General features: G+C 44.5%; 1 protein-coding gene across 7 annotated transcripts in view; it reads right to left on the bottom strand.

The window, feature by feature from the left end:
- LOC106586822 (tensin-1) overlaps positions 1 to 23,558 on the bottom strand; it is a 322,014-nt gene that overhangs the window by 223,697 nt on the left and 74,759 nt on the right. Inside the window, exon 1 of one of the 7 annotated variants that reach the window (XM_045707338.1) lies at positions 5,854 to 6,167. The exons of the other annotated variants lie outside the window; for them this stretch is intronic. The gene's annotated coding sequence lies outside the window, so the exon portion shown is untranslated. Of the gene's footprint in view, positions 1 to 5,853; positions 6,168 to 23,558 lie in introns of those variants that run through there. 7 annotated transcript variants of the gene reach the window in all.

Genomic DNA, 23,558 nt, shown 5'->3' on the forward strand with positions numbered 1-23,558 from the left:
AATAGGAATAATAGTCAAATTCACATCGTCTGTCAGTATAAGTTAGTTTAAAGGAGATGCATCTATAGGCATAGTCAATTCAACTTTTATAATTTGCTTAGATCAGGGATTGGCAACCGACAGCCCGCGGGCCGCCCTTTTGTAGACCCTCGAATCTACACCCCACCCCCCTCTCAACAACAACAAAATACAGCAAAAAACATCAAGCGCTATGATGAAACTGGCTCTCATGAGGACCGCCACCGGAAAGGAAGACTCAGCGTTACCTCTGCTGCAGAGGATAAGTTCATTAGGGTTACCAGCCTCAGAAATTGCAGCCCAAATAAATTCTTCACAGAGTACAAGTAACAGACACATCTCAACATCAACTGTTCAGAGGAGACTGCGTGTATCAGACGTTCATTATTGAATTGTAGCAAAGAATCCACTACTAAAGGAAACCAATAAGAAGAAGAAGAGACTTGCTTGGGCCAAGAAACACGAGCAATGGACATTAGACCGGTGGAAAAATGTCCTTTGGTCTGATGAGTCCAAATTTAGCATTTTTTATTCCAACCGCAGTGTCTTTGTGAGAAGCAGAGTAGGTGAACGGATGATGCATGTGTAGTTCCCACCACGAATTATGGAGGAGGAGGAGTGATGGTGTGGGGGTGCTATGCTGGTGATACTGTCAGTGATTTATTTATAATTCAAGGCATAATTAACCAGTATTGCTACCACAGCATTCTGCAGCGATACGCGATCATTTGTTTTTCAACAGGACAATGACCCAACACACCTCCAGGCTGTGTAAGGGCTGTTTGACCAAAAAAGAGTGATGGAGTGCTGCATCAGATGACCTGGCTTCCAGAATCACCCGAACTCAACCCAACTGAGATGGTTTTGGGATGAATTGGACCGCAGAGTGAAGAAAAAGCAGCCAACAACTACTCAGCATATGTGGGAACTGGAATACCTAGTCAGTTGTACAACTGAATGCCTTCAACTGAAATGTGTCTTCCGGATTTAACCCCACCCCTTTAATTCAGAGAGATGCAGGGGGGCTGACTTAATTAACATCCACGTCTGAACGCACAGAACCCAAACCTTTCCACATCACAGACAAAAGATTTGCACTAAAGTGGAAACATGTTAGAATTTGGCCCAACAACTGTAGAAATTGTACACTTAGTCTGAGTGTAGACACTCAGCTGCCCTTTGCAAGGAAGTAGTCCCCATTTTCTCTACTCTGAGAAACAAGATCAACCACATAACCCCATCTCCCTCCACTCCCCCTCCCTCCTTTTCCTGGGCCACTGCTGCAAGCCCCCTGAGATGATTCCTATCTAACAGTGTCCACAGTGCAGCCTCCCCTGAAAGGACCCCCTGTCTACAGCCAGCCAGCCCCTGTGTTTTCATTCTCCTATAATTACATCTCAACTGTTCTCCCTTCTTCCAGTCTGCCTTCTAAAACCCGCTCGTTGGCAGGGGAGTCGGGGTAACAGAAAAGTCAAAGTGAAGGACAACCGTCTCCCGTAGCGTCTCGGCTCGCTGCTAAACCTGTGTCATGTTCCCTTTTTGTGGTCAGCCTGTCCTTAATGGACGACTTTGGGGGAATCGGTGACATCACTTCCTCTAAGTATTTGCTCAGCTGGTCCCGATTTTGGTATTTTTGAGTTTCTGCTCTGTGGGATATTAAGCCCCACTAACACACGGTCTGTTGGCCCAACAAAGCAATATTGAGCCAAAATGACAAAATGATTGTACAAGTTAAGAGAGCACACATAACCAGGAGATATCCTGCACGTATGTCACCTGTCTGGAAAGTGAATCAAGACTAACACGTAAACACGGAGGAAAGAATGTACTGTATAACAAAGAGACCTAGGGACTGAATTCGACCCCCAATGCATTGTGGGATAGCATAGATGTAAAACAGACCAGATTCTATAACCTACACCCTTCCCTTCTTAAATGGTGTTGTGTGTGTGTGTGTGTGTGTGTCTGGGCATGCACGTCTCTTAATATAACTCCCTACATATGCTTTATGAGGAACAAACACTGAGAAAACTGATGAGGGCTTACTGAATGCTTTTCAAGGCAGGAAACGCAGGCCGGAATGGCTTTATAATATCTATCCAGCTTCCATTAAGCTAGCGTGTGCTCGCTGGACAGGGTTAAAAAAAGCAATGTGGTTGGCACATTGACCAACTTTACAGATGGATTGTATATGGCATGGGAATGCCACAGAGGAAAGGACAGGGAACCTCCAGGAATGGCACAGTATGGAGTGACGGTGTGCCATAGAGAATTCCCAGGCCTGAGAGAATTCCCAGACTGGCCACTGCAGCCACACCAGTAATGACTGTGTGTACACCGTTTTGTCGTCAATCCCAAGCAGTCGGTAGAAAAAGTGTTTTAAATGCAGTAAGGCAAGGTTAGTGTTAAACACTTCAGCAGACTCTAACTTGCTCTCCCCCACCACCTCTCAACAAACTGTATATGGCACACCACCCTCTATCCCACTGCTGGCATGCCACTGAAGCTAAGCAGCGTTGGTCCTGGTCGGACCCTAGATGGGAGACCAGATGCTGCTGGAAGTGGTGTTGGAGGGCCAGTAGGAGGCACTCTTTCCTCTGATCTAAAATAAAATATCTATATATACCAATACCTCAGGACAGTGATTGGGGACATTGCCCTGTGTAGGGTGCTGTCTTTCGAGAGGGATGTTAATGTGGTCACAAAAAAATCCCATGACGCTTATCGTAAGAATAAGGGTTTTAACCCCTCTATCCTGGCCCTCATGGCCACCTAATCATCCCCAATAGGCTCATTCATTCCCCAGGTTGTTGCTGTAAATGAGAATGGGTTCTCAGTCAACTGGCCTGGTAAAATAAGGGTTAAGTCTACATTCTCTTTTGGTCTTGGTCCCTTAGAACATATCTTTCATCTCACTTTCGTTCTCTCTGTCTCTTTCTCTTCCTCCCCTCTACCTTTCTCCCTCCCCCACTTAGCAGAGAGGTAGATTTATGGACGTCTGTGCAGTCTACAGGAAAGCCAAAGGTCTGGTTCCCATGACAGGCAAAGATTAGTGTCGTCTCCCTCCAGTCAAAAGCTAAATATCATTTTATCAGACTGATTTAGCATAAGGTGTTTGGGTTAGGACCAGGATTAGCATTAGCCTCGGTTAGCATTATGTTCAGTCAAATGACCATGACGGTTAGCAGCAGCAATGCTAGCATCATGTGCATAGTTCAATGATTGTTGAGCTTAGCTTTAGTGGGGCAGTCATAAGCTAGTGCTTACTAGCTAAAATGTACACCCTGCCTCAATATTAACTGCTTATGTATCACTTTGACATGACACCAAATACCTAGTGTGTTGTTGTATTTTCTCTGTTGCTATTCCCACAGCTTTTCCGTAGCCTACCATAGCGCCTCTTGGGCTTAGCCTTGAGACTAACCCTAAACAACAAACTGCTGTTTATCTCAATGCAGCACCTGACCGGCACTCCTATGGGACTCCCTGAGCCACATCATGACGACTAGACAGCCTGACCCTTCATTCCATCTCGGGGCTATGCCTAGCCACGGCCTAATGTGATTTGCCTAATCTGGTTACCCTAAAACAAGGACTGGAGCTGTGTTGGGCGGCCATCTTGGCAAGGCCATCTCAGAAGAGGGATGAACCTGTCTGGCATGACTACATGATAATGCCAGCATTCCATGACAACGCTCAGCCTGGGAATCTGTTTGTTTGTAGGAGATCATATGTGCTGGCAAACGGCAAAGTGCATTGGTTGTTGCCTACCCAAAACATTAGTGAGAGAGAATAATTGGCATAGGCCCTACAACTAGACGTAAATTACTTATACAGGAGCATACTGATACAAAAAGTGTGTTCTTCGCCACAGATCTAGCATCAATTTCCCCTACCACCAATCCTAACCTTAACTATTATAGGGATACAGAAGTACCCGACATTGTCAGCCGTTACAGAGACAGGCCTACAAACATTATGGAGACATTAGTGCCCCAGAGCTTTCTACCTTCTAACCACATTAACCCCAATACCCCAAAACAACATGCTTAGGTGATCTACTATTTCTGGCCTGAGGCATGAATGGGATCTATTCTTTTTTTTACTCCAGGGGGACACGGAAACTCTGAGTCATGTCAGTGATCGCAGTGTGCTAGCAAGAACAGCTTCATCAAATACCACCCAGGTCAATGCCAGTAATTCAACATACATGTTGTATCATATTTATCTGGCTGTAAATTATCAAAGAATAAAACTGGAACATGGTTGGAAATTCATTCATTATTTTCGATTCCAATCAAATTACCCAAACAATGTGCAGGATTTCGAAACTGTACACACACACACACACACACACACACACACACACACACACACACACACACACACACACACACACACACACACACACACACACGTTTGTCACCTAGTTAGTCAGTCCTGGAATCTCCTATGCAGGTTCTCCTCAAAAACATAGTTTTGTTTCATTACAGACTTACAGTAATCTGTTCCCACTTCCCAAGAAGAGAGCTCAAGACCAAATGTAAACGAAAACAACCACGGTATCATGTATACACAGGGTAACACTTATTCAAACATTTACACATAATCCACCTGGCATGTATTTTTTTCCCATGTGAACATTGCCTACATCACAGAATAGTAAATAAAGTGCCTCTTTAGCCTGGTTCTGAAGCCTATTACTCTGTGTAGGGGAGAGTGGGATAAATTAAGCCAAAGGGATAAGTTGAGCCACCCTTGTTTCTAGGAAACAAAATATTTAGGAAGAGGTCACCACATAGGAGATTCCAGCACCCCCTTTCCCTTTCCATTTTTGAGGCGGCAGGTAGCCTGGCGGGTAGGAGCGTTTGGCCAGTAATCCCTGAGCTGACAAGGCAAAAATCAGTTGTTCTGCCCCTGAGCAAGGCAGTTAACCCACTGTCCCCGGGCGCCGTTGATGTGGATGTCGATTAAGGCAGCCCCCATTGCACCTCTCTGATTCAGAGTGGTTGGGTTAAATGCGGAAGACAGAATTCAGTTGTACAACTGACTAGGTATCCCCCTTTCCCTTAATGGAGTCTGTGAAAGAACAAATCATATGGAAAAAGTGGTAAGCAAGTTATGTCCAAAAAAACTGATTTCACCAAGTCAAATGAATGTATTATATTAGAGGTTTCATGATGCATGTATGTAAACCAAAGTAGATAATGTTAAGACTGTTCTATACATCAGTTGGGGTCTCTATTAGCTTCAATATGAGGTCCTGAACCTAGCATGAAAGGGAATCCTTGTAGCTGTGTGGGTTAATATAGTCAAAATGTTAGCCTTGGGGTAAGTTGAGCCAATGGCCATGGGGTAAGTTGAGCCAATGGCCATGGGGTAAGTTGAGCCAATGGTTGAGCCAATGGTAAGTTGAGCAAATTGAAGTGTTTTCTTCCCAGGTGTAATGCAATACATTATTGCTGGGATATGAAGTAACAACAGGGCCTGGCCTATGTTAAAAGTATTTAAAAAAGTAACATTTTTGTTAGGTCTTAAGTCTCTGTTAAAATATGCCTAAAAGGGGTAAAAGACAAAAAGTGATTTTGTTGAATTGTGTTTGGAAAATAAAGATAGACATGGTTTTAAAAAGGTACTGGTAATATTTCATTCAGTACAGACATTTGTAGGCGGCTTAGCTTACAAGATACCACTTTATTTTAACAAGCTATGTTTTCAAAACATTAATTCTGATTATTTCCAGGGATACACAACATCCTGAAATATATGTTGATATCTTTGTTGGAAAGACTACTACATTTCCCTTGACAGAATGTAATAAATGGCACAACTTACCCCACTCTCCCCTAGTTGTGTTTCCTTCACTCTTGCAGACAGAGAGGGAGACAATGTCAGGGACACTCACACATACACACACGCCAGACAGGCAAAATGTCTCAATCTCAGTCTATTCAGCCCAGGGAGTCCCGTTGTATTTGGCTCTCTCAGAGAGAAGAGTGGATCCCCAAAATAAAACGGACTTCTAGTGTGTCCTCCCCTATTGACCAGGGATATGTAACAGAAACCAGGAGAGTCCAGCAAAACACTTTTGGAAAACTTCAGACCTTCTGCCTGGCCCCCCATGTCAGTCACTCATGGACTCTCAGCGTACTACCTAATGTTTTAATTCCCATTAGCAATTTGGGCTGAAGCTCATATTCTTTTTTTGAAAACCAAACAAACAAGCTGTCCTCTGCTTCTCAACCAATCCAGGCCTCCTCTGTTTACCCCCAAATACTATGGAAATAAACAGGACAAACAATATAGCAGGGATCCCTTTGTTGGGCCGGGCCCTCTAATTGTTTCTGTTCATTAGGAGGGCCGCTGCCGCTCACAGACTTTGTTTATTGTCTGTGGTGGGGAGGAAAGTGGGGGCGGACTGTGCGATACGTGGTGCCAGGGATTGCGGGGTTGGGGGTGAGAGGGGTGAGGGGTGGTAGAGGGGGGGTGTAGGGTAATAATGGGGATACGTTCACTAGAGACAAGGTCTGTGATGCCAGCCATTCAAATGCCCCTGGCCTGCTGTGGTCCTCCCTGTCGCCTCGCTTTTCTCTCCGCCAGACGGGCACAAAGGCAGATGGCTTGAAACAGACACCCTAGGACCCCTGGGGGGGAGCCAAGGCCAGTGTACACACAGCTCCCTTGCTGAGACGCTAAGCTCCTGGGAACAGGGTCCACCCCCCTCGAGCCACACACACAATGGAGACCCCTAACCCCAAGGGAGAGAGTGGGGAGTGTGGTTTGGGGGATCCCAATGGGCTGACAGGATTTAAAGCAGAGCTACAGCACTCTGGGGTAACCTCTCCACATTTCCTCTGCATAAAAACCATAATCTCCAACTCAATGAAGGATCAGTGAGAGCTAATGGGTGTGCAGGCTTTTGTTTTAACCCTTCAGTACCACACCTGTTTCAGCCAATCGTAGCTCAGACTGAAAACCAATGTAGATTTTTTTTCAATCGGTTGTATTAGTGATGGACTGGCATTAAAAAAAATCCTCAATAATCTCCAAATCGGTACATTGACAAGCAGCAGAAACAGGGTGAGTCATGGCATCTTGATCCAGACCAAAAATGCCAAAAAAAAGTTGTGATAAATAAAAAAGTATACCAGTTCAATTTAATGTCCAAATAATTGACAGCTGTGCCATATAGATTGCAAAATAGTCTGGAAGAGATTTCCTATGTACCGATTTCATGGCACATGGTTTATGAACTTGTTTTTCAAATAATTATTATATTCTATGCAACCAATATAATATTTATATTTATGAGGATACAACCATCCCAAGTTACTAGTGGAAATTATATAGTATCCAAACCCCAGATTCAAATCACCCCATTACAAACCAATAACGCACAAGGAAACTGAACACAATGTGTCTTTTACAGGCTGAACCGTAAAGGCGGCCACACAGTGAGCCCCAACAGGGATGCTTTTCCACACAGTAAGCCCCAACAGGGATGCTTTTCCACACAGTGAGCCCCAACAGGGATGCTTTTCCACACAGTGAGCCCCAACAGGGATGCTTTTCCACACAGTGAGCCCCAACAGGGATGCTTTTCCACACAGTGAGCCCCAACAGGGATGCTTTTCCACACAGTGAGCCCCAACAGGGATGCTTTTCCACACAGTGAGCCCCAACAGGGATGCTTTTCCACACAGTGAGCCCCAACAGGGATGCTTTTCCACACAGTGAGCCCCAACAGGGATGCTTTTCCACACAGTGAGCCCCAACAGGGATGCTTTTCCACACAGTGAGCCCCAACAGGGATGCTTTTCCACACAGTGAGCCCCAACAGGGATGCTTTTCCACACAGTGAGCCCCAACAGGGATGCTTTTCCACACAGTGAGCCCCAACAGCGATGCTTTTCCACACAGTGAGCCCCAACAGGGATGCTTTTCCACATAGTGAGCCCCAACAGGGATGCTTTTCCACACAGTGAGCCCCAACAGGGATGCTTTTCCACACAGTGAGCCCCAACAGGGATGCTTTTCCACACAGTGAGCCCCAACAGGGATGCTTTTCCACACAGTGAGCCCCAACAGGGATGCTTTTCCACACAGTGAGCCCAAACAGGGATGCTTTTCCACACAGTGAGCCCCAACAGGGATGCTTTTCCACACAGTGAGCCCCAACAGGGATGCTTTTCCACACAATGAGCCCCAACAGGGATGCTTTTCCACACAGTGAGCCCCAACAGGGATGCTTTTCCACACAATGAGCCCAAACAGGGATGCTTTTCCACACAGTGAGCCCCAACAGGGATGCTTTTCCACACAATGAGCCCCAACAGGGATGCTTTTCCACACAATGAGCCCCAACAGGGATGCTTTTCCACACAATGAGCCCCAACAGGGATGCTTTTCCAGCTACAACTCAGAGACATTCTTGCTGGATAAGGTCACCTCGAAAATAAGCTGTTTTCCTCCTCAACGCTAAAAGCTCTGCCATGGATGACTCCCCAGGTCACACACACTCAGAAAAACACAGTCAGGAAGCCGGCGGAGTTCAATCCGAACTGTGAGGCTGGGGAGTGCATCCCTCACCTCATTCATTTACAGTTTTTGCAGACTACACATCACACACAAATACTACACACTTCAGAAAATCTGTACTTTGAGCTTAAGAGCTGTCAGTCTGTAGACAAATGCCGATTCATTTTACAACCCTTATAAGATCCTGTTCAACACACACAGACACACACACACACACTAGTAACAATAATCTACTACTTGAGAAAATGATGATCCCCTTTATGGTATGCCCTTGAAGTATGGTGAGAGAGAGAGAGTGTGTGTGTGTGTGTGTGTGTGTGTGTGTGTGTGTGTGTGTGTGTGAGAACTCACAGAACCTCAGATGGTGTCAGACAGTGTATCAACTCAAGCCTGATCAGTAGTAGTTACCTCTCTGATTCAGAGGGGTTGGGTTAAATGCAGGAAGACACATTTCAGTTGAATGCATTCAGTTGTACAACTGATTAGGTATCCCCCTTTCCTTTTCCCTTTCCAACGCATCCAGAGATCATGGAGATCATGACCTACTTAACACAGCGTCTCTCAGAGCGTCTCTCATATGGGACACCATGTGTGTGAGTGAGATGTTTACAAGAAGTGGGGTCACTGCGGCAGGTCCCATCTGCTACTATGGGAAGTGTGTGTGCCCTGTCGCTGGAACACTCCTCACGCCCCTACCCTTCCCTCTCTCCAATCCCCACTCCTATTTTGTATCTCCTCACTCTACCAACCCCACCCCACCCCACCCCCTCTATGCATGTTTTCTCCCACAAGGCTGTGATTCTTCTTCTCACAACACGCGAGCAGGCACCTTTGACCTCTTCCATCTCCTTCCACTCCCTGACCTGACCCCACATCCACACTGACACACCAAGGCAGCCTCTACCCCCCAAACAGCACCCAGTCATTTCCATCTCTCTTTCCTCTCACCTCTCTCTCTCTCTCTCCCCCTTCTCTCTCCCAGTCTCTCTCTCCCAGTGTCTCTCTCCAGTGTCTCTCTCCTCCCTCTCGCTCCGTCTCTCACCTCCCTCTCTCTCTCCCAGTCTCTCTCACCTCCCTCTCTCAGCTCCCTTTCTCAACTCCCTCTCTCTCTCTCTCTCTCTCCCAGTCTCTCACCTCCCTCTCTCACCTTCCTCTCTCACCTCCCTCTATCTTTCTGTGTCTCTCTCTCTGTGTCTCTCTCTCTGTGTCTCTCTCTCTCCGTTTCTCTGTCCGACACACACTCCGTGTCTCTCTCTGCGTCTCTCTCTCTGTCTCTCTCTCCGTCTCTCTCTCCGTCTCTCTCTTAGACGCTCTCTCTCTGTCTCTCTCTTTCTCTCCGTGTCTCTCTATCTGTGTCTCTCTCTCTCTGTGTCTCTCTCCGACATACACTCCATGTCTCTCTCTCCGTGTCTCTCTCTCTGTCTCTCTCTCTCCATCTCTCTCCGACACACGCTCTGTCTCTCTCTCCGTGTCTCTCTCTGTGTCTCTCTCTCCATGTCTCTCTCTCTGTGTCTCCCTCTCTCTGTCTCTCTCTCTCCATGTCTCTCTCTCTCCGTCTCTCTCTCTTGGTTTTGAGTACTATGGAGCCCCCAAATGCAGTTTCAATAAAGAGCCTCTGAACTCTGAAGTCAATAAGAAGAGGTCAAATTTGAGGCCAACCCTGGGACTGTACCAGCTATTGCACATTGATTTTTGACAGGCATGTTGTTAGGAGAATCCACTGGGAGTGGCTGACTGATAGTTCTGTAACAAATATAATAGGAATTCCTCATCTTTGTCACACAAAATGAGAGAGAGAGAGTGAATGAGAGAAAAGAAAAAGAGGGGAGGGGGATGGAAAGGAGAGAGAAAGGCAGGGAGGTGGGGAGTGAGTGTGGCTTGAACGTGCCCCCTAAGCTGGTATCCATGGCACAGCCCATCTCAGGGCCAGAATTCGGGGAGTCGTTGAATTGTCAGAGACTGTTGAAGACATGCCCTGTCCCTCTCCCAAGCCATGTCCCAAGCCCTGTTCCAAGCCCTGTCCATCTCCCAAGCCCTGTCCATCTCCTAAACTCTGTCCATCTCCTAAGCTCTGTCCATCTCAAAAGCCCTGTTCCAAGCCCTGTCCCACTCCCAAGCCCTGTCCACCTCCCAAGCCCTGTCCATCTCCCAAGCTCTGTTCCAAACAGGGAGTCAACAAGCTGAAGAGCTGAACCTGGTAATTATCTAGCTGTCTTGTCCATCAAAACTGCCATGGAGTTGAAAATTAGCTTTAAAAAAAACAAATAAATTGTTTGAATGACTATCAATATTTTCCCTTCAACTGTTGGAGTACTGACATCAGTTTGGCTAAATAAATAATCAGAATTTAGCTAGCATGGTTCCACATGTGGTTCCACAAGTCAGAGGAATGTGAAAATAGAAACGTGTGAAATGTCTTGTGCGGTGCTTCTGCTAAAGACCTGATTGAATAATAAACTAAATAAACATAATAAATAAAATTGCTCCATAAACAAACGACAAGAGTTGGATTTGTGTCCACCAGCCCCATCGCCCCGTCTCCAGATGGACTCGACCGCTCGTGTTTATCATCGATCCCATGTTTCAAACAAAATTCTTTAAAAAGTGGTGCTCGGAAGAGCACTCACATCTGATTGTAATTATCCGTTATCTGCACAGCAGTCTACACAGTATGGGGGGGGATCAACATCGCCCAAATATTTATATTACTAGCACTCAGGCAACGCAGCCAAAGAGACGATTTATTGTTACTAATATGTTTACTCAGCGTTCGGTCTCGAAGGGCCACCCCCCAACCTCTGCTCCCCACAACTCCTATTCCACAAAGCAGAAACCCCACAGCGTATATCCCATGCCCAATCAGTTCCCTTAAAACCCTTCAGTTTCCCCACGGCCCTATAAGACACATTCATGCATCCCTAAAACTTGCATTCAGACTTCGCTTAGCGAAACCCCTTAAAGAGACAGCATCAGTCATTAGGCCCCTAGGCTAGTGATGCACCAATATTACATTTTTGGCCGATATCGATATCCAATATTTTCCTTGCCAAAAAAAACCCAATACCGATAACCGATATTTAACATTTTAGCGGCCTTTTAAGCATTCTAGTACAGTTAAATAGTTAACACACACACACATGTACGCAGCGGTCTAAGGCACTGCATCTCAGTGCTGGAGGCTTCACTACAGTCCCTATGCGAGTCCCATAGGGTGGCGCACAATTGGCCCAGCGTCGTCTGGGTATGGCCGGAGTAGGCCGTCATTGTAAATAAGAATTTGTTCTTAACTGACTTGCCTAGTTAAATAAAGGTTAAACACACACACACACACACACACCACACACACACACACACACACACACACACACACACACACACACACACACACACACACACACACACACACACACACAGAAAAAGTTATTTTGTTGGCATTTACGTATGTCCCCATTACCAGTGAAACATAATCAAAACCTATTTCTTTCACTTACTTGATGTGCTGTTTCGTTGTTCATTTGTTCAGTTGTTTCATTCAGGATTTCTATGGAACACCGCTTGGGTCTTTATGTGTCAAAAAAACATACTATTTAACATAATCTGTTTCAGTAGTCACAATAGTGGACTTCGCGGTTAGCCTTGAACATAAAAGTATGGTATAATTCTACTATTTGTATTAATTTGCATCACTGTCAATGAAATACTTTTATTTTGAAGGCAAACCGCAAATTCCACTATTGTGCCTAATCCTTATTGTGGCTAGTTAAACAACACATAACCCAGTCTGGTCGTGCGTCACTAGCCAGATGAAGATAGCTGGCTGCTTATAACGTTAGCTTTGGGCAACAGGGTTAAGTAGTTGGCTAGCTACTTATTTTCATGAACTGAAGTTAAATTTCAATATGCGAACAAGAAGTGGCAACCTAGCTAATACTTGCTCACAAGGATTCCTAAATCATTGCTAAGAATAATGAAAATGACTGCACTTTCTACTGGTCATTGTTTTCAGACTGGTTGTATTGGTGCTAGCTAGGTACCAAGTAAAGCTAGCTGCCCCAGAATTTGCGGTTGAACAAATTATGCTTTATTACCAACGCGGTATTGTAAACACATCGTTCGTGTTTTTTTTGTAAAGCTTTGACAGTGCTACTGTATCTTTTTTGATTGAGTGTAGTCTGGCCCAGGAGTGTGAAGGTGAACGGAAAGGCACTGGAGCAACGAACCGCCCTTGCTGTCTCTGCCTGTCTGGTTCCCCTCTCTCCACTGGGATTCTCTGCCTCTAACCCTATTACAAGGGCTGAGTCACTGGCTTACTCGTGCTCTTCCATGCCGTCCCTAGGAGGGGTGCGTCACTTGAGTGGGTTGAGTCACTGACGTGATCTTCCTGTCCGGGTTGGCGCCCCCCCTTGGGTTGTGCCGTGGCAGAGATCTTTGTGGGCTATACTCGGCCTTGTCTCAGGATGGTGAGTTCAATGGTTGAAGATATCCCTCTAGTGGTGTGGTGGCTGGGCTTAGGTAAAGTGGGTGGGGTTATATGTCTCCTGTCTTTTCCGGTATCCTGTGTGAATTTAAGTATGCTCTCTTTCTCTCTTTTTCTCTCTTTCTTTCTTTCTCTCTCTCGGAGGACCTGAGCCCTAGGACCATGCCTCAGGACTACCTGGCCTGATGACTCCTTGCTGTCCCCAGTCCACCTGGCTGTGTTGCTGCTCCAGTTTCAACTTTTCTGCCTGCGGCTATGGAACACTGACCTGTTCACCAGACGTGCGACCTGTCCCAGACCTGCTGTTTTCAACTCTCTAGAGACAGCAGGAGTGGTAGAGAGACTCTCAATGATCGGCTATGAAAAGCCAACTGACATTTACTCCTGAAGTGCTGACTTGTTGCACCCTCGACAACCACTGTGATTATTATTATTTGACCCTGCTGGTCATTTATGAACATTTGAACGTCTTGGCCATGTTCTGTTATAATCTCCACCCAGCACAGCCAGAAGAGGACTGGCCACCCCTCATAGCCTGGTTCATCTCTAGGTTTCTTCCTAGGTTCTGGCCTTTCTAGGGAGTTTTTCCTAGCCACCGTGCTTCTACACCTGCATTGCTTGCTGTTTGGGGTTTTAGGCTGGGTTTCTGTACAGCACTTTGTGACATCAGCTGATGTAAGAAGGGCTTTATAAATACATTTGATTGATTGATTGATTGATTGATTTTTGACACGCAAAGACCCAAACGGTGTTCCATAGTATGTATGTTGTCTAATAGCAGTGACGCTATTACTGTGTAACTCCGGTAGGACAACATCTGAAAAATAGCACACTTGGTCGTGTTAACCGGTGCTCAACCAGTCGGTGAAAGCCAACATCACCCCCGACAGAGAACGGTTAATTGTCAAGGACAATGAATTCCATTATCTTGGCTTTAATGGATTTCAACTTTGAGTTGTCTCACTGACATTTTGTTACTCTTTCAAATGACTGCTTGACTTGTTGACTGCTCGATCCACACAGCAGACATTGTGGGCTAGTTCAGGAATGCTGTGTTGCACGTATAGCGCAAAATGTTACGCGGCGTCATTACGTCATGTACCTCCATTATATAGGTATGCACGTCAGCTTTGACATCAGTTTTGCACAGTGGGCGTTAAACTAGACATTGGCCGATACCGATGTTGGCATTTTCAGCTAATATCGTCCAATTCGATATGTTCACAGACATATTGTGCATCCCTAGTGTCAGTCATTAGGCCCCTTAAAGAGACAGTGTCAGTCATTAGGCCCTTAAAGAGACAGCGTCAGTCATTAGGCACCTTAAAGAGACAGCGTCAGTAATTAGGCCCCTTAAAGAGACAGTGTCAGTCATTAGGCCCTTAAAAAGACAGCCTCAGTCATTAGGCCCCTTAAAGAGACAGTGTCAGTCATTAGGCCCTTAAAGAGACAGCGTCAGTCATTAGGCACCTTAAAGAGACAGCGTCAGTAATTAGGCCCCTTAAAGAGACAGTGTCAGTCATTAGGCCCTTAAAAAGACAGCCTCAGTCATTAGGCCCCTTAAAGAGACAATGTCAGTCATTAGGCCCTTAAAGAAACAGCGTTAGTCATTAGGCCCCTTAAAGAGACAGTGTCAGTCATTAGGTCCTTAAAGAGCCAGCGTCAGTCATTAGGTAACACTTGTAAACATGTGTGTTAAGGTGACTTTGTAAGCCTACAATATTACAATCCTACTTTATGGATACCAAAAACATAAACATGTAACGATATTCATATTTGTACCCTCCTGGTCTGACAGATGCGGAAGGCCGACATCGGCGGATGCGGTGGATTGAGACTCAGCCCATGCAAAAAAAAAACATATCTCCAGCTTAAATAGACGGATTTTGATGGAGATTTTTTTATTATGCTAATTGGATGTCCATGGGGGCATGAACATTGACTCTAGGGGGTTAAACCCCAACTATGTTAAAGTTATGGTAAGGCCTGAGAGAGTGGCCAGGGTTGAAGCACTTGTCATTCTGAAATGTGTCTAATATGTTACTGCAGTCCAACGGGAGTTTGGTTGAAGGGGGGATGTTGGTGCAGGCTGCAATACAGAGGAAATGTGCCCCATTATCATTAATCTGTTCCCTCTCTCTATATGAAGGGAGGAATTGTACCTCTTTCTCCTCCTCTCTGTTTTCCTTTACTCTGGTTCCCTCCATCCACTGAGCTCACAATGGACAGTCACCTGCTTTTCATTTAGGGAGAAATGCACCTCTGGCATTCCAATCTCTCCATCTCTCGCTCCCTCTCTTTCTCTCAACATGATTTTCATCTCAGCGAGGTGAATCCCAGGAAGGAAATTACTCAGTCATCCAGTAGTGAAGAGAGAAAATCCCCCATTTTTTCACAGGACATCAACAGGAGAGAGAGAGAGAGAGAGAGAGAGAGAGAGAGAGAGAGAGAGAGAATAGAGACAGAGAGAGAGAGAGAGAGAGAGAGAGAGAGAGAATAGAGACAGAGAGAGAGAGAGAGAGAGAGAAGCCAGAGAGAGAGAAGCCAGAGAGAGAGAGAGAGAGAGAGAGAGAGAGAGAGAGAGAAAGCCAGAGAGAGAGAGAGAGAGAGAGAAGCCAGTGAGAGAGAGAGAGAGAGAGAGAGAGAGAGAGAGAGAGAGAAGCCAGAGAGAGAGAGAGAGAGAGAGAGAGAGAGAGAGAGAGAGAGATAGAGAGAGAGAGAGAGAGAAGCCAGAGAGAGAGAGAGAGAGAGAGAGAGAGAGAGAGAGAGAGAGAGAGCGAGAGAGAGAGAGAAGCCAGAGAGAGAAGCCAGTGAGAGAAGCCAGATGTTGATTCTATAGTATCAATTCACTATTGAGTTATGTAAACTGTTCCCTAACAAGAAACCTTATTTCTGTCAACTGAGTTCTCTAACAGCTGTGGTATGTTAATATAAGTATGAATGAATAAAGTTGCATAATACAAACATGTTTCATTGATGGAGTCACAAATATTCTTAAACTGTTACTTTGCAAACATACTTAATCTCACTACCAGAATTAGAGATCCACTCTGAAACTTTTGGACAATTTCAGCCAGTAGTTTTCAAAGTGGTTGTCACGATCCAAAAGTGGTCCCCGTTTTTTGTGTACTAGGTCATACATTTTGTGTGGAATCATACAAATTTGGAAATTTGTTATGATTTTGTTGTGTTTAATATCCCGGAGTGCATCTTTAATTCACCACTTTAACACCACTTTAGGTCTATATTCCACTTAGACAACGGCAGAGGTATAGCCTGAACAGAGGTTCTTACATAAGGATTGAGGTCATGTATAAGGTTTAAACATTTTAAGACAGCTGAATGTCTTTTCAAAAATCTCACTCAAACCAAATTTCTGAACTTCAAACACAGAACAATTACTTTGAACAATGACTGTGCTTTGGCTCTTAGTTTGCAGGGATGTTTAACTCCAGTTTGTCCCAGCCCCAGAGGCAGACTGGATACAGTGGCTTCCTGTCCCGTCGGTCCAGTCCGGACTAAACCTGAAACTGGGAGAAATTACACCCCATCTGTCTTCGTGTCCACCCCAAAATCCACTGTTTATTTGTCCTTTAAACCCCTTTCCCTCCCTCTCTCTTTCTCTCAAACGTGTTGGAGACGACTAGGATAATCTAGGTCTTTGTAGGCTCAATTGAGCTGGTTGATGGTGTGGTTAGAGACTGACAATCTGTGAAAGGAACACAGACCCATAGGTGAATTGAAAACATAATCACATGATATAGTTACTGTTTTTTCTATTGAAGTTTATATGATATGTTGTATGGTGCCTCAGCCTCACACTAAATAAGCATATAATGTACAGCTGTCCCACCCAAAAAATCCTGGTCGATCGAAAGTCGTCTGTTCTATCGACCAAATTTTAAAGGTGTATTTTTCCATATATAGACACACCATATGTGTTTTAATAAAATCAATAATATGCATTGAGCTGGTCTGATGGTTTAAGCTTATGGTTTGATGAAATAAGACAAATGCCTCAAGAGGGCGCCAGAGATCTTGATAACTAGAAGAAAAAAAACTCAACCTGACCTAACTGTTCTCCTCCCGCTCTTGCTGGCTTTCGCCGATTCTGACATTACTCTCCTGAAGTTGCCGGTAATAGGCTACACGAGGAATCGGCAACCTTTCTCAAGTGGAATGTCAATTTATCTTACCATTTCTACCCATCTGCGTGTCAGTTAGGGTTTTCATTTGCACATTATCGTGAAACAGTTTCATTTAATTTATAATAATTGATATAGACTAACAATGAAACGTAAACATTTCACACAATGAAGTTATGAAATACTGAATGTGCACAAATTGGCGGGAGAGATCGCATTCTGGAGAGAGAAGTGCATTGTGCATCTGGGCGCATGGTCAATCCAACGTCTGCATTGGCCATGCAGCATTTAGGGTGATGCAGCCTCAGCAGAAGTCAGGGCATTCATACTTGCGCTTTGCGGAGCAGTGCAGAGCAGTTGTCAAGGAAGTGAGTTTGTGCTTTCTACAGGATGTACCGCCCCTACCTACCGTCAACCAATCATGTCAATGCAGAGCTATACAGAGCCCTCCGCATTGTTACAACATTTGGGAGGCGCATGGCGATGCGGTACAGAGCTCTATTTGGCCTCTGCATGCCTCTCTCCATATGGAGCCTCTGACCACATCTTCGGATCATTTAGTCTAGGCCTCCGGAATGGATTAGATCACTGAGATCTAAAACGACTAAAACAATCTTGGTCGACCAACAGCCTAACGACCAAACAATCGACCAGTCGACTAATTGGGGTTAGCCTCAATATAATGGCATATTGGCAACATGGTGAGTATGCAAAATGATCTACAAGCTCTAAAAGAAAAAATAAGACTGATGCAATTAACAATTTCCTGGCGCTTTCCCAGCTACAATAAAGTGCAATGCTGAGCTAAAATAAGTAGCCCGCTTTAATGGTCCTAATCCCTGCTCGCCTTAAAGCCAAGTTCATCATCACAAATTAGCCCAGAAAAGACAGCATGCATGCTTTGACCAGTGCTACAAGTTGGCTTGATCTTTGACAATTGATGTGGCTTCATAAGCACAAAATAACTTACTTGAAACTGACGCAGACCTCTGAACGTATTGGAGTGGGTGGTGATAATATAAACCATGGCATGATCCAGCTTGTACAGTGACTTCAGAAAGTACACACACCTCTTGAATTATTCAAATGTATTTGTGTTACAGCCTGAATTCAAAATAGATTAAACAAAATACAAAATCACCCATCTAAACACAACACCACATTGACAAAGTTAAAACATATTTTAAGAAATGTTGTACATTTATTGAAAATAAAATAGAGAAATATATCATGTACATAAGTATTCACACCCCAATACTTTGTAGAAGCACCTTTGGCAGCAATTACAGCTGTAAGTATTTCTGGGTATGTCTCTAAGAGCTTACCACACCTGGATTGTGCAACATTTGCCCTTATTATTTTCCAAATTCTTCAAGCTCTGCCAAATTGGTTGTTGATCATTGCTAGACAATCATTTTCAGGTCTTGTCGTAGATTTTCAAGTACATTTAAGTCAAAACTGTAACTCAGCCACTCAGGAACATTCACTTGCTAAGCAACTCCTGTCACGTCCTGACCAGTAAAGAGGTTATTTGTTATTGTAGTTTGGTCAGGACGTGGCAGGGGGTGTTTGTTTTATGTGTTTCGTTTTTTTGGGGGTATGTTCTATGTTAGTCTATTTCTATGTCTGTGTCTAGTCTTTCTATTTCTATGTTTAGTTTATTGGGTTGACCTTCAATTGGAGTCAGCTGTTCCTCGTTGCCTCTAATTGAAGGTCCTATTTAGTAGGGGTGTTTTTTCATGGGTTTTTGTGGGTAGTTGTTCCGTGTTTAGCTGTGTGCCTTACAGGACAGTTTTTTCGTTGTTGTTTTTGGATTAAGTGTTTATTTTGGTTTTCTTCTAATAAAGAAGATGAGTATTCACATTCACGCTGCGTTTTGGTCTACTCCATACGACGAATGTGACAACTCCAGTGTACATTTGGCCTTGTGTTTTATGTTATTGTCCTGCTGAAAGGTGAATTAATCTCCCAGTGTCTGGTGGAAAGCAGACTGAACCACGTTTTCCTCTAGGATTTTTCCTGTGCTTAGCTCCATTCTGTTTCTTTTTTTATCCAGAAAAACTCCCAATGCCTTAACGTTTACAAGCATACCGATAACATGATGCAGCCACCACTATGCTTGAAAATATGGAGAGCGGTACTCAGTAATGTGTTGTATTGGATTTGCCCCAAACATGAAGCTTTGTATTCAGGACAAGAAGTGAATTGCTTTACCACATTTTTTGCAGTATTACTTTAGTGCCTTGTTGCAAACAGGATGCATGTTTAGGAATATTTTTATTCTGTACAGGTTTCCTTCTTTTCACTCTATCAATTAGATTAGTACTGTGGAGTAACTACAATGTTATTGAGCCATCCTGAGTTTTCTCCTATTACACACCATTGTCCTCATGGTGAAATCCCTGAGTGGTTTCCTTCCTCTCCGGCAACTGAGATAGGAAGGACACCTGTATCTTTGTAGTGACTGGGTGTCACTACAAATCCTCAAAGGTATATTCAATGTCTGCTTTTTTTACCCATCTACCAATAGGTGCCCTTCTTTGTGAGGCATTGGAAAACCTCCCTGGTCTTTGTTGTTGAATCTGTGTTTGAAATCCACTGCTCGACTGAGGGACCTTACAGAAAACTGTATGTGTGGAGTACAGAGAAAGTAGTCATTCAAAAATCATGTTAAACACTTTGATTGCACACAGAGTAGGTCCATGCAACTCATTATGTGACTTGTTAAGCACATTTTTACTTCTGAACGTACTTAGGCTTATCATAACAAAGGGGTTGAATACTTATTGAGAAATTTCAGCTTTTCATGTTTAATTAATTTGTGAACATCTAGAAAATATACTTCCACTTTGACATTATGGGCTATTGTATGTAGGCATGTGACCCAAAAAAATCTCAATGTAATCCATTTTAAATTCAGGCTGTAACACAACAAAATGTGGGAAAAGTCAAGGGGTGTGAATACTTTCTGAAGGCGCTGCAGTGCATAAGTGTATTCCCACAGCAAACAACCACCACACTGTATGCCTCAAGGCATACACACCCTTGTGGAACTTAGGTTCTCTTTTGTACCATTGTAAGTAATGAAGTTACTCATGTATCTTCAGCAGTGGTTAGGAATGCACTCAAAACAAATTCCACACAGGAGGCTCATAGTCTGTTACTGAAAGTTGTTTACCTCAAGAAGCAGATACTGAAATAAAACATGGTCTTGTGGCAACAGAGCACCTCAACCAAAAACATCAAGAATAAAGCCAAGCGCAGGAATTATGGTCACTTCAGTTTGGTTACTGTGTTTGTCACGGACAATAGTTAGGCCACAGTCTCTTTTGCCACCGTAAGTTGGTCAGACAATGCCTCCTTGGACGCTAGCATCAAGGGAGGAGTCAGAGATCATTAGGCTATTGATTGGTTCTACAGTCTCGCCAGCCAGCGGGCGCATCCAGACTGAGCTCTCAGACTACTGGATTCAGCTAGTGGGCCTGGCCTGGCCCAGACACCCCTCTAATGGTGGTGTTGTCAGGGTGTACCATCCCAGGCTGTCAGAGTACTGGATTCGGCCTGGCCTGGCCCAGACATCCCAGGCTGTCAGAGTACTGGATTCGGCCTGGCCTGGCCCAGACATCCCAGGCTGTCAGAGTACTGGATTCGGCCTGGCCTGGCCCAGACATCCCAGGCTGTCAGAGTACTGGATTCGGCCTGGCCCGGCCCAGACATCCCAGGTTGTCAGAGTACTGGATTCGGTCTGGCCCGGTCCAGACATCCCAGGCTGTCAGAGTACTGGATTCGGCCTGGCCCGGCCAAGACATCCCAGGCTGTCAGAGTACTGGATTCAGCCTGGCCCGGCCAAGACATCCCAGGCTGTCAAAGTACTGAAGAGCATTATCAAGCTGGAAAAAACACAGACAATTCTCTATTCTCCTTCATATGCACTGAGCTGAAGGCCAGCCTAATGATGAACCTGTCAAGTCCTCTCTAGAATAGGGGTAGGAGCCAATGAAGGAAAGGAGGCCATGAAGGGAATGAACTGAGGAATGTACAAACCTTTAGACATGTGAGAAAGAGCCTTAGAATTCACCCCTCGGTCACGGTAGTGGAGGTGTATTGGGAGAATCGCCATGTTGAAATGTTCCAGGAACTCAACATGGCCATATAAGGTAAAAGGCTCAGGTGCTGAATGTATCAGGAACTCAACATGGCCATATAAGGTAAAAGGCTAAGTTGCTGAATGTATCAGGAACTCAACATGGCCATATAAGGTAAAAGGCTAAGTTGCTGAATGTATCAGGAACTCAACATGGCCACATAAGGTCAAGGCAGTGTTCACAACGAGCCAGAAAGTGGGGTTTATAGACAACGCAAGCAATCAAAACTGAGGCTAAAATCCCTACATATATGAAGAGCAATACAGGAATGGGTGAACGTTCATACTGACTCATGCATAGCAGTCCATGTTTGAATACACCTACATATTATACACGTATAACCTCAGTATTGAATGTAGCCAAGGCTGTTTGGGGATGAGCTATGAATGAGTGAGGGATTTCAGAAGTAGATGCTGGGGAGGCTGTGGGAAACCTGGTCTCTCGGTTCACAGCCGTGTCTCACTTCCTGTTCAAATGGCCCCTGATCTCCACTGGGCTCAGGGCCAGCCCACCAACCTTCTCCATGAGGGATGTCACCTGTGGTGCTTTATTGGCCTCTCTTTCAGTTGAATCCACAGTCTACAGAGCAAAATGTGTGGTTTTGAAATACAATATTTCTCAAAGCAAAGCATGTCAGCTCTGGAATGTAAAACTCATGCTGAACAACATTTGAACACAAATGGGCTCAGGCCAAGGCTCTCCTTGAAGAAGCATATTTTAAAGAACTGTAATTCTTATAAAAAGCAATGTCGGTTGAGCCATATCCGTTTAATGTGATCGTGAACACGTGTAAACACTGAGGGGAAATTCTGTAGACACAGATTACACATACTGGACTAAAAAGCATGCTCAATGGAGAATGTGATTCTAAATCCAGGAATAGGCTTAATCTGGATCTGGGCAGCCGGTCCCTGAATGTACTAACAACATATTTATAAAAGAATAGCTGCCCACTGGCCAAAAGAGTATTAGGCCGAAACCAAAACCAAATGTATCCACTCCTTATACAACAAAACTCTGCCTGTTTTAGCAAGAGATGGCCAAGAGAGCAAAACCACATATGGTAGCGCTCAATATAACGTTGGAGTCTTCTCTCAAGCAGCTCTAGACTAGAGGTCGACCGATTAATCAGCATGGTCGATTAATTAGGGCCGATTTCAAGTTTTCATAACAATCGGTAATCAGCCTTTTTGGACGCCGATTTTGGCCGATTACATTGCAATCCACCTGACCACCTGTTACGCGAGTGCAGCATCAATCTTCACATAATCACTAGTTAACTACAGATGGTTGACGAAATTACTAGGTTAACTAGCTTGTACTGTGTTGCATACAATCAATGCGGTGCCTGTTAATTTATCATCGAATCACAGCCTACTTCAACTTCGCCAAACGGGTGATGATTTAACAAAAGCGCATTCGCAAAAAAAGCACAATCGTTGCACAAATGTGCCTAACCATATACAGTTGAAGTCGGAAGTTTACATACACTTAGATTGGAGTCATTAAAACTCGTTTTTCAACCTCTCCACAAATGTCTTGTTAACAAACTTTATTTTTGGCAAGTCAGTTAGGACATCTACTTTGTGCATGACACAAGTAATTTTTCCAACAATTGTTTACAGACAGATTATTTAGCTTATAATTCACTGTATCACAATTCCAGTGGGTCAGAAGTTTACATACACAAAGTTGACTGTGCCTTTAAACAGCTTGGAAAATTCCATAAAACTATGTCATGGCTTTAGAAGTTTCTGATAGGCTAATTGACATAACGTGAGTCATTTGGAGGTGTACCTGTGGATGTACTTCAAGGCCTACCTTCAAACTCAGTGCTCCTTCGCTTGATATCATGTGAAAATCTAAAGAAATCAACCAAGACCTCCACAAGTCTGTTTCATCCTTGGGAGCAATTTCCAAACACCTGAAGGTACCACGTTCATCTGTACAAACAATAGTACGCAAGTATAAACACCATGGGACCACGCAGCCATCATACCGCTCAGGAAGGAGACGCGTTCTGTCTCCTAGAGATGAACGTTCTTTGGTGCGACAAGTGCATATCAATCCCAGAACAACAGCAAAGGACCTTGTGAAGATGCTGGAGGAAACCGGTACAAAAGCATCTATATCCACAGTAAAATGAGTCCTATATCAAAATCACCTGAAAGACCGCTCAGCAAGGAAGAAGCCACTGCTCCAAAACCACCATAAAAAAGCCAGACTACGGTTTGC

The sequence above is a fragment of the Salmo salar genome, chromosome ssa25 (assembly GCF_905237065.1).
Source record: "Salmo salar chromosome ssa25, Ssal_v3.1, whole genome shotgun sequence".
In the NCBI taxonomy this organism is placed as follows: Eukaryota; Metazoa; Chordata; class Actinopteri; order Salmoniformes; family Salmonidae; genus Salmo; species Salmo salar.